Raw genomic sequence first — 11,832 nt, 5'->3', positions numbered from 1 at the left:
CTTATGCTATTTTCTTTTTCATTATCCAGCTTCTACATGCATCTGAAAATGTACTATGATGGTGTACATGTTACTATGATGCTGGAAGCTATGCTCCTGGTGTTCAAGTACCAGTAGGGTCAACCCACTGAATAGTTTTCTGTGGAGCTCCCAGACTGGGATAGACTAGGAAGAAAGGTCTGGTGATCTACTCTCAGAAATTAGCTAATGAATATTCTGTGGATTACAAGAGAATACCGAAGGTACAGAGCAGTGTGCCCTGGCTGGGCCTCAGAAATACAGAAATGAGCCTTAGATAGAAGATGAATTTGCTCAGTAGATCATGTCAATAGACCCTGATTCGTCAAGCCCAACTGGGAAATGCTTCCCAGGTATCCAGGATAGAAAGAAGCTCTTGTCAGACGCAGATAGGTTTTGTTTCCTCCTAAACTGGCACCACTCTCTGTAGTCAACGTACTGCATGCTTTTCATTAAGCCAGGTAACAGATTGCAGGGTGCTCTCTAAAAGGAAGGCTGCATTTTAATGACTCAGGGAATATGTTCATGTGAGTGCCCAGGCAGCTGAAAGCTTAATGTGTTCCTCTAATTAAAGATTAATATTACAAGTTTAATTATGCGTTGGCAATGAATATGTGATTAGAAAAGCTCTTGTAGCATTTGGGGAAGCATGGTTGCAAACTCCAAGAGATGCAACGTGGGTTACAATGCAGGTTTAGAGCCATGTTTTACTTTTTTCTTTCAATTTGACAACCAAATAGAACATGTTACAGTCATTTCAGAAACAATATATCGGTATTTACTCAACAGATATTGAGTTTAGAGGCATCGTTTCTCAAGAAGAAATGTAATTGTACTTGACTGATGGTCTTTGGTAAATTGCGTATCTGGCCGTAAAAGAGGTAGCTGTCAGTTGGTGGCATTATAGTAATGGGATTAATTGGATTGTGGCGGGGAAAGAGACTTTTGCTTTAGTATGAAAGGAAGCTTAGACATGTACATTATATAAAGAGGTAAGATGGTGGCGCAGGTGTGTACACAATAACACCACCCTACAGCAGTGCCAGAATGTAGACAACTAAGGAGTGCTGTGGTGGGAGATCTAGGTACCTTAGAGAGCAGACTGAAGAGTCAGAGACCACAGGCAGAGCTCAATCAAAAGGAAAGCAGAGCTTGGCCCATTCAATTCATACGGTGCACAGCCTGGCTCAACACAGACATAGCCAAAGGGCACCTTTGAGCAGAGAACACAGGGAGGGGCAATGTGGAGAGAACATACTGAGATGGACAAATTAAGAAACAGATTTAGAACAGAGTGACAAGTGGGGAGGGGTGCTTACTGGGACTGGGCGTATCTGGGAGAGAGCAAGACTTGGGCGTAGCGTTGAGTGAAGTGCTGAGAACTTCTGAGGAGTGTGGTGGTAGCTGAACTCTGAGAAATTCTAGGCAAGGAGCAAACAGATTGGTAGGACTGCCAAGAAGATGGGGTACAGAGCAAGTGCCGTGGCTTGGAGCAGACTTAGCATGTGCTCTCTTAGTCTGAAGGAGTACAACAAAGTGTGATCCCTGTCCTGTAAAACAAATGCATCCCCATCATGGGAGGCCTGTCTGTTGGAGATAACTGGGGGCACACTTTAGCCCAACCCTCTGTCAGAGGCGAGGCTAGCCATCTATGGCTGGAAGCGCCTAGTGACTGAGCTCTCCAGTGAGCCGACTGACCTGAGACTAGAGTCCAGTGCGGACACTCAAGGCAGGAATACTGCACAGGCAGCCTCTACCCAGCTTGGCCCATTAGCTAAATGCTACTGCAAACTGAGGTCATAAATGCACCCTCCCCAGGTTAAGGTTGCACAAGAGCAACTGCCCTGATGCTGTGGACCCAAGTCAGACCCCACGGGAACACTGCTCCCTGCAGTCCCCCAACCTCCCGCCCTCCAGCTCCCCAGCCCTTCAACTCTTCAGCTCCTTGTCTGAACAAGGGCAGACCAGATGTTAGCACCTCCTCTGACCAACCTGCAAACACGCATGCCTCTGATCGGTGCAAGACCCAAACATCTTCACCGTCTCTGCGCAGATCCTGGGGTAAGGTGGCACTCCCTCTTACTTGAACCAAGCCAATGGCCTTTCCTCTGGACCTGTGTGGTGCCTTTGGCTCCACCCCTGGTTCATTGTAGGTCTCTACCTACCTGCTTAGGGCTGGAGCAGCAGGTGTGCCTCCAGAGACTTAATGAACCATGACACCACAAACCCACACTCTTTCTACCAAAGCTGCTAAGTGTCTAGGTACAGAGAGGCAGAGTTAAAGTAGTCCAGACCCAGATACCTGAACACACTGTGCTGGGACAAGTAGGACTGGAGCAAGAGACCCTGTGCGTCCTGGAAGGACCAATTAGCAAGGGGAAAAGATAATCTCCTGATACTCTGAAGTAAATAAAACTTAAATCCCCCAGGCTTTAAGGAAATTATAAAGCACACAAAGAAAACAGGAAAGAATGGCCCCCCCAAAAAGCAAAGGGTCAGAAATGGTCCCTGAGGAAGAATAAATAATGGAATTACCAGACAAAATTTAAAGCATTAATATTAAGAATGCTTAAAGAAATAAAGGAAAATATAGAAAAAGATCTAAAGGAAGTTAGGAAAACAAGAAGAAAACAAATTTCAATAAAATGATTTAAATCTTTAAAAGATACTGGAGTTTAAAAGTAAAGTAACAGAAATGATTGACACCATGGGTAGAATCAGAAGTAAGACTAACAGGACAGAGGAGAGGACCAGAGAACTTGAGGACAGGATCTTTGAGGTGGTTCAGTCTCAAAAGCAAATGAATTATGACTAAGGAGTACATAGGACATAGTTCATGCATTGTAGGAGTTCCAGAGCAAGAAGAAGAGGAGCTTGGTTCAGAATCTTAGAACAAACAGTGACAAAATAAAACTCAAACATCACAAAAGACAGGAATTCTCCCATTTGAGAAGCCTACAAGCGTTATGATGGATGAATTCTAAAGGAAACTCACCGAGTGAGTCGCATGATAATCAAGCTCTTGAAAACCAAGGACAAAGAAAAATTTGCAAATAGAAAAGCAGGGTATCACACACAAGAAGTTCTCAATAAGAGTACATGCTAACTTCTCTCCAGAAACTACTGTAAGCAAGAGGGCAACAAGGTCACATTAAAAAAAGAAAGAAAGAAAGAAAAACGGACAGGAAAGAATAATATAGTCAATGTGTTGGACAGGGTTCTCTAGAGAAACAAACCAGATTGCTAAAAATTATATATAAATATATTTATAAAGATAGATATATAATACAAGAAATGAACCCTTAAATTCTATACAGATAGATAATACAAGAAATTAACAGTTAAATTATAAAGCAGTGAGACACTAGCAGTCCTTTAAGGTTTGAGAGCCGCCAGTTGCCAGTCCCCTTCTGTAGAGAGAGCTGGGCTAGATATACCCAGGCAGCAAACAGCAAGGCAGGTCCCCAACTGTCATCAACTGTCGGTCCACAGCTCCAGAGATGAATATTCCAATCGTGTGGGCTTAAAGGGACCTCAACTTACAGTGACACAGTCCACAGGCTAGGCATCCCACAGGTATTGTACCCCTTTAAACTGAGGCACAGAACAAGCAAGGCGAGGCTCACCGAGCCATTTATCCCTCTGCCCTTCAGTTAATCCTACTTGTGTTTATCGGCCAGGCTGGCACAATAAACTATCGCAGTCAACAAAATTATAATTTAAATTATAAGAATATACTTAAATTCCAAACTGAAAAACAAACAAATGAACTCTCCAAAAACAAAAAACCATACTGCCATCGAGTTGATGTCAACTCATAGAGACCCTGTGGGACAGAGTAGAATTTCTTCTGTGAGTTTCCAAGACTAATTCTTTGTGGGCATAGAAAGCCTTGGCTTTCTCCCTTGGACCTGATGGGTTTCAAAACCCACCATGCTACAAGGGCTCCTAAGTCATTAGCAGGCAAATAAAAAATAAGAAAATGTATCACCAAATATTGCTCTAAAATAAATACAAAAAGAAGTCCTCCAGAAAGAAAAGTGATGATGCTTAAAACCACTTGAAATAACACACACACACACACACACACACACACACACGTATATTTGTGTGTCTACTTGGGGAGCCAGGAGCAAGGACTCCATCAAAGGGAAACAATTGGCAATATAAAGATCTGGCCAATGGTAGGGCGTGATCAAGGGTAATGTAATCGAGAGGAATTACTGAAACCCAAATGAAGGCTGAGCATGACAGTGGGACAAGAGGAAAGTAAAAGGAAATAGCTAGGAAGCAAAGGGCATTTTTGAGGTCTATATAAAGGCATGTACATATGTAAATATATGAGGATGGGGAAATAGATATATGTGCATTTATTTATAGGTTTAGTATTAAGGTACTCAGGTACCACTCAAGTACTCCTTTAATGCAAGAATACTTTGTTCTATTATTAAACTGTCAGTCCATGATGCTCACCTTCGTACATGATCTCTGAAGACAAATGGGTGAATAAGTAAATGTGGTGAAGAAAGCTGATGGTGTTCGGCTATCAAAAGACATAGCGGCCCCAGTCACTGAGCCGCCGCTGAGGACTCAGCAGCCTCCCCCTCAAGCCCCCTCGCTTCCCAACGCTCCGTCCCCCCTGCCCGCCTTCTCCAGCCGCCGCCTTCCACAGGCCGTTTCCACCGAGGAAAAGGAATCGTATCGTATGTCCGCTATCCAGAACCTCCATTCTTTCGACCCCTTTGCTGATGCAAGTAAGGGTGATGACCTGCTGCCTGTGGGGACAGAGGATTATATCCATATAAGAATTCAACAGCGCAATGGCAGGAAGACCCTGACCACTGTCCAAGGGATCGCTGATGACTATGACAAAAATAAGCTAGTGAAGGCCTTTAAGAAGAAATTTGCCTGCAATGGTACTGTGATTGAGCATCCAGAATATGGAGAAGTGATTCAGCTCCAGGTGACCAGCGCAAGAACATATGCCAGTTCCTTGTAGAGACTGGACTGGCTAAGGATGACCAGCTGAAGGTTCATGGGTTTTAAGTGCTTGTGGTTCACAGAAGCTTAAGTGAGGATTTCCTTGCAATGGGTAGAAAAATTCCCTCTGTCCCTTGTCACAAGTTTAAAACCTCACAGCTTGTATGATGTAACCATTTGGGGTCCACTTTTAACTTGGACTAGTGTAACTCCTTCATGCAATAAACTGAAAAGAGCCATAAAAAAAAAAAAAGACATAGCACGTGGGGTCTTAAAGGCTTCAAGGTAAACAAGTGGCCATCTAGCTCAGAAGGAACAAAACCCACATGGAAGAAGCACATCAGCCTGTGTATCATGAGGTATAGAAGGGATCAGTTAATAGGCATCAAAGAACATAAAATCATATCATTGTGAATGAGGGGGAGTGCAGCGTGGGGACCCAAATCCCATCTGTAGGCAACTGGACACCCCCTTACAGAAGGGTCGTGAGGAGGAGACGAGCCAGTCAGGGTGCAGTGAAGCAACGATGAAACATACAATTTCCCTCTAGTCCTAAATGCTTCCTCCCTGCCCCACCCACAACCATCATATCACAATTCTACCTTACAACTCTGGCTAGACCAGAGGATGTACACTGATGCAGATAGGAACTGGAAACAGGGAATCCAGGACAGATGATCCCTTCAGGACTAGTGGTGAGAGTGGTGCTACCGGGAGGGTAGAGCAAGGGTGGGGTGAAAAGGGGAAACCGATTACAAGGATCTACATATAACTTCCTCCCTGGGGGATTGACAACAGAAATGTGGGCAAAAGGAGATGTCGGACAGTGTAAGATATGACACAATAATTTATAAATTATCAAGGGTTCATGAGGGTGGGGGGAGTGGGGAAACGGGGAAATGAGGAGCTGATTGCAAGGGCATAAGTGGAGAGCAAATGTTTTGAGAATGATGAGGGCAATGAATGTACAAATGTGCTTGACTCAATGGATGTATGTATGGGTTGTGATAAGAGCTGTAATAAAATGACTTAAAAAATAAAGAGCTGGCCAAATTCTTTTGATTGAAAAATGCAAATTCATGCTTTTGTTTATTATGCTTTATAAATGACAAAATTTTGGAGGTGTTGTTAGGTGCCATCAAGTTAAATCTGACTCATAGCAACCTTCATCAACAGAATTTACCACTGGCTGGGCCTACCCCATCCTTACCTATCTTGATATGTTTGAGCCTGTTGGTGCAGCCACTACATCGATTCAGCTCAGTGGAGGCATTCTTTCTGCTGAGACTCTCTTTTACCAAGTATGATGTCCTGTTCCTCTTTAAAACATATTCTAAGTACGTGAGCAAAAGTCTCCCTATTTTCCCTTCTAAGAAAAATTCTTCTGTACTTCTTTCAATAAAGATTTGTTTTTCTTCTGGAAGGCTGTGGCATAGTCAACATTATTTGCCAACAGCTTAATTCAAATGCATCAGTTCTTTATTTACTGTGTAGCTTTTGCATACACACGAATCAGTTGAAAATTCCATTGCTGCATCAGCTTGTTGAGATGTTTTAAATTGGTATTCTGTCAGTTCCTGGAGCCTTGTTTTTCACTAAACCCTTCAGAGTAGCTTGCATTTCTTATTTGCATACCTTGAGTTCTTGATCTTGTGCAACCTCTTGAAATAGTAGAACATCAATCAATTTTTGATACAGTGACTGTATATTCCTTTCATTTTCCATTTTCCCTTAGAAATTTTGAACATAGCAATTCACAGCTTACATCCCCCTCAGTTCTTTCATGATGAGAAATGTCAAGAATGTCTCTCTCTTCTGGTTTTCTCTTACTAGGGCTTTTCACATTCCGTGACAAGGTTTACTTTGTCTTTTCAAGTTGCCCTCTGAAATCTGTTCAGCATGTATTAAGTTCATTATTTCTTGCATTCACTTTAACTACTCTAAATTCAAAATAGATCTCAGAGTGTCTTCTGACAATTTGGTCTTTCTTTTCTGTCTTTTTAATGACTTTTTGCTTTCTTCTTAGATAATGTTCTTGATGTCATTAATATCCAATGTGTAGAAACGACTTTTTAGACGATTTCTAAATTCAGGGGGATAGACTCAAGATTGTATTTTGGCTCTTGTGGACTTGTTTTTATCTTATTCACATTCAATTTGAACTTACATTTAAGCAATTAATGATGTGTTACACAATGGGTCCCTGGCATGTTCTTACTGATGATTTTAAGCTTCTCTCTCCATTGTCCCTGTACACAGATGTGGTTGATTTGATTCCTATGTCTTCCATCTGGCAAGGTCCATATGGATGGTATCTGTTGTGATTGTTGAAAAAGGTATTTACAACAAAAGGTTGTTGGTCTTAATTACTCAATCTTACAACCTTCTGTGTTGTTTCTTTTATCGAGGCTCTATTTTCTAGTCACCGATCCTTCCTCATTTCCAGCTTCTGCAGTCCATTCACAAGTAATTTTTAAAACATCTAGATTCCATGGTCAATACATTTCTTACTGCATAAATTAGTATAAATCTTCAATTTCTTCATCTTTGCCATTAGTAGTTGGTGTATAAATTTGAATAATGATTGTATCAACTTATTTTCCTTGTAGATAGGAATATTATCACTGATAGCACTTTGCTTCAGTATCGACGTTGAATTTTTTTTTTTATTGAATGCAATGCCATTCCTATTTAATTGTCATTCCTGGCACAGTAGACTATTTATTGCATAATTCATAATGGCCAGTACCAGTTGATTGTAGCTCATGAATGCCTAGGATATCACTCTACATGTGTTCCATTTTATTTTTCATGATTTCCAATTTTCCATATTTGTTCTTCATACATTCCACATGCTGATTATTAATTGATATTTTCAGCTATTTATTTTTATTTTGATTCATGTCACATCATCAAAAAAAATTTCTAACAGCTTCTGTCTACCTCTGTAATTCAGGCTGAATCAACTTTGAGGTTATCACTTGTCTGTCTGTCGTACCGTGGTGGCTTGTGTGTTGCTGCGGTGCTGGAAGCTCTATCACTGGCATTTTAACATACCAAAAGGGCCACCAAAAGCGAGAAGCTTTCAGCAGAGCTTCCGGACTTAAAGCACGGCAGAGAAAGACTAGGCTGTCTGTGTAGAGGAATTGGCCACCGAAGCCCTTATGAAAAGCAGCAGGATACTGTGAGAGACCTAACTTAGGGAAAGGCAGCAGACCGTGGTCAGGTATAGTGCCAGGAGCCGAGCCCTCGCGTCAAAAGGCTCTCGAAATATGATTGTGGAGTCAAGGTGGGTTTCAATCCTGACTGTGCCATGTGACTCCGACCCTCCCTGGGCATCAGATTCCTTACCTTAAACATACTGGTAACAGCAGGATTTATCTCCAAAGGAGACTGAGAGGATTAAGCAAGCCTGCATTTGTAATCAAGAGATCAAATGACGAATTGCATTGGGTAAATCTGCTGCGCAAGACTTTTTGAAGTGTTGAAGAGTAGGTGTTACTTTGAGAACTAAGATGTGTCTTACCCAAGCCACAGTTTTTCTTTTTTGCTTTAAACATTTTATGGGGAGCTCTCACAGATACCATAACATTCCATGTTCAGTCACATCAAGCAGTACTGTAAACATTTCAAAACATTTTCTTTCTTCTTGATCTCCTTGATATCAGCTCCCCTTTATCCCCTCCCTCCCTCACCCTATACCACAGAACACTTATGTTTATTTATTTATTTAGCCGTATTTTACACCATCCAATATTCCCATTCACATACAATTCTGTTTTTCCATCCCTTTGAGTGGGGTTATCCAGTCAACAATGCTATCAGCTCCTCCTTACCCCCTGACTTCCGTCTCTTCCTGTGCCCTCAAGGAGCCATTTTCCTGTTATGTTTCTGAAGAGTTATCTATCTTGGCTTTCATGTATCGAACTACCTTAATTATATAAATGAACATATGCAAACTTAACATGATTGATGATATAAAACAAAAACCATAATAGTAAGGGGAGGAAATCTTAGAGAAATAGAGGATCATTATGTGTTTCATCAGTGCTATACTGTACCCTGGATTAATCATCTCTCATGTGACCCTTCTGAGAGGGACTGTCCATTTATCTTACAAGTGGGCTTTGGGTCTCTGCTACATCCGTGCTCTCTCACATCAATTTGGCTGCTTGCTTTTGATCTTCTGATATGTCTTCCCATTGACACTTCATGATCACACAGGCTGGTGTGCTGCTTCCATGTGGATTTTGTTGCTTCCCTGCTAGGTGTCCTCTTGTTTAACTCCAAGCCTTTAAGACCCCAGACACTATATATATTTTAATATCTGGGCACCAGCAGCTTTCTTAACTATATTAGCACCCATTTTGTCTTCAGCAATCATGTCAGGAAGGTGAGTATCATACCACATTATTAGAACAAACTCTTCTTGCACTAAGGTAAGATTTAAGTAGAGGCCCAAAGTCCATCTGCTTCCTTATTGTATTTACGCACACACACATATAAGTACACCTATATTTATATATTTACATAAAAACACATCTATATCTATACATATATATATATTTAACTTGTTTTTTCTTCTATTTCTTTTTTCTTTCCTCCTGCCCCACTATCATATTTACCCATCATTTGCCTCTCAGCAATTCTTCTCGAATACATTACAAGTGATCAAACATAACCAGAAAATCTGTGTCTCCTCACCATCAATTTTGGAACCTTTGTTATTCCCCTGTCCCCAACCTCATTTGGTTCACCGCTTACAAATCCCACCTCCTCCTCCCCATGTCCCCCAGTAACCATGGGTCCTGTCACTATGTCTGCAGGATTGCTTATCCTGCCTATCTTGTATAGATAAACACCACCAACAACAACAAACAGAAAGATCATACAAATAATCCCAAGTCTAACAGGGATCCTGACGTAGAGCAGTTGAATGTCTCTGCTAAATAATGAGTAAGATAAGATCCATCAGTCCAGTCTCCTTTTCTTTCAGGGTTCCATATCCTGGGACCTGCTTACCTAACAACCCATACACCCTTTTAGTCTTCAGCATTCATGTCTGAAAGGTGCGCATCCTAAAATTCCCATTGCTGTTCCTGCACTTAGGGATGGGATGGAGTGGTCTAGTATAGGGCAACGCCCCACCAAATGCTTTTTCTGCGTCTATTGATATTATCATGGGGTTCTTGTCCTTTCTCTTGTTATATGGTGGACAATGTTGATGGCCTTTCAGATGTTAAGCCATCCCTGCATCCCTGATATGACACTCCTGAATTCCATGTGTCATGATGGATTATTATTTTTATAAACTTTTGTATTCTATTGGCCAGAATTTCATTAAGGGTTTTTGCATCAATGTTCATTAGAGATATCAGCCTGTAATTCTCTAGTCTATTGGGATCTTGGCCCAGTTTTAGTATCAGTGTTACATTTGCTTCATAGAATGTGTTTTCGAGTTTACCGTCCTTTTCTATCTACTGGAAGAGTTTGTGTAGAATTGGTGTCAGCTCTTCCATGAATGTTTGGTCAAATTATCCTGGGTCGGTACTTCTCCTAGTTGGTAGTTCATTGATAATCTTCTTTTTTACTTTTGCTATGGGTTTGTTCAATTTCTTGATGTCTGAATGACCTAATCTGGGGAGGGTTTGTTTTTCCAGGTATTTCTCCATGGAATACAGTCCTTCATAGTACTGTGTACTTAGTCTTTTAATTTCATTAGGGTTCCATTATGATTTCCCCTGTTTCATCTCTCATCCTATATATTGACATCTGCTTCTCCCTATCTTTTGTTAGGCTTGGCAATGGTTTGTCTATTCTGTTAATCCTTTTGAAGGACCAGCTTTATACTATGTTGGGGTTTTCCATTGATTTTTTTGGTTTTCCACTCGTTTACCTACACCCTGATTTTTATAATTTCTTTTGCTCTTAGAAGGATTATTCTGTGGACTATATTCCAACAGCTGAAGGTTTCATGATAGTGGATTGACCATAAGTCTCTCTTCCTTCTTCATATGTGCATTTAATGCTATCAAGCATCCTGCCTTAACTGCCTTTGCTGTGTCCTGTAGGTTTTGTTATGTTGCATTCTCTTTGTTTTCTAGAAACTTCCTAATTTTGTCTCTAATTTGGGCCAATACCCACTCCTTTTGAGGAAGTAAGTTGTTCATCCTCCAAGTATCACCCCCCTTTTCATTTGTTGCTTTTCAGCGTTATGGGGTAGTGGTCAGAAGAGGAAGTCTCGGTGATATCTTTATGTTTGAATTTGCTAAAGCTTGATTTGTTTCCCAGCATATGGTCTATTTTCAAATTCGTGCCATGTTCACTTGAAAAGAATGTTTATTATTTTTAGAATGTTTATTTTTTTTGCAATTGGGTAGAGAGCTCTGAATATGTCTATCAGGTTGAGTTTGTTAATTGTAGAGTTTAGTTCTGTAGCCTCCTTAAAAATCATTTTATTGGGGTCTCTTACAGTTCTTATAACATTCCATTCATCAATTGTATCCAGAATGTTTATATAAATGTTGCCATCATCATTTCCAAAACATTTTCTTTCTACTTGAACCCTTGGTATAAGCTCCTCTTTTTTCTCATCCCTCCTATCCCCTCCCACACTTGTGAATCCTTGATCAATTATATATTGTTATTATTTTGTCTCTTACAGTGTCCATTTCCTCCCTTCACCCACATTTCTGTCCCCTTAGGGGGTAGGGTGGCTATATATCCAAACTTGTCATGGGTTCCCCCTGTCTCCCTCCCCAAACATCCCCTTATCCTCATGATATTGCTACTCCCACTACTTTTCTGAGGAGTTTATCTGTCCTGAATTCCATA

General features: G+C 41.0%; 1 pseudogene; it reads left to right on the top strand.

Annotated features, from left to right (window-relative positions):
• Positions 1–4,696: 4,696 nt before the first annotated feature.
• Positions 4,697–5,064, top strand: LOC142448991 (eukaryotic translation initiation factor 1 pseudogene; annotated as a pseudogene).
• The last annotated feature ends 6,768 nt before the right edge of the window (positions 5,065–11,832 follow it).

This window comes from Tenrec ecaudatus, chromosome 5 (genome assembly GCF_050624435.1).
Source record: "Tenrec ecaudatus isolate mTenEca1 chromosome 5, mTenEca1.hap1, whole genome shotgun sequence".
Classification (NCBI taxonomy): Eukaryota; Metazoa; Chordata; class Mammalia; order Afrosoricida; family Tenrecidae; genus Tenrec; species Tenrec ecaudatus.
The sequence above is the reverse complement of the archived record's forward strand: the minus strand, read 5'-3'. Positions and strand labels throughout refer to the sequence as shown.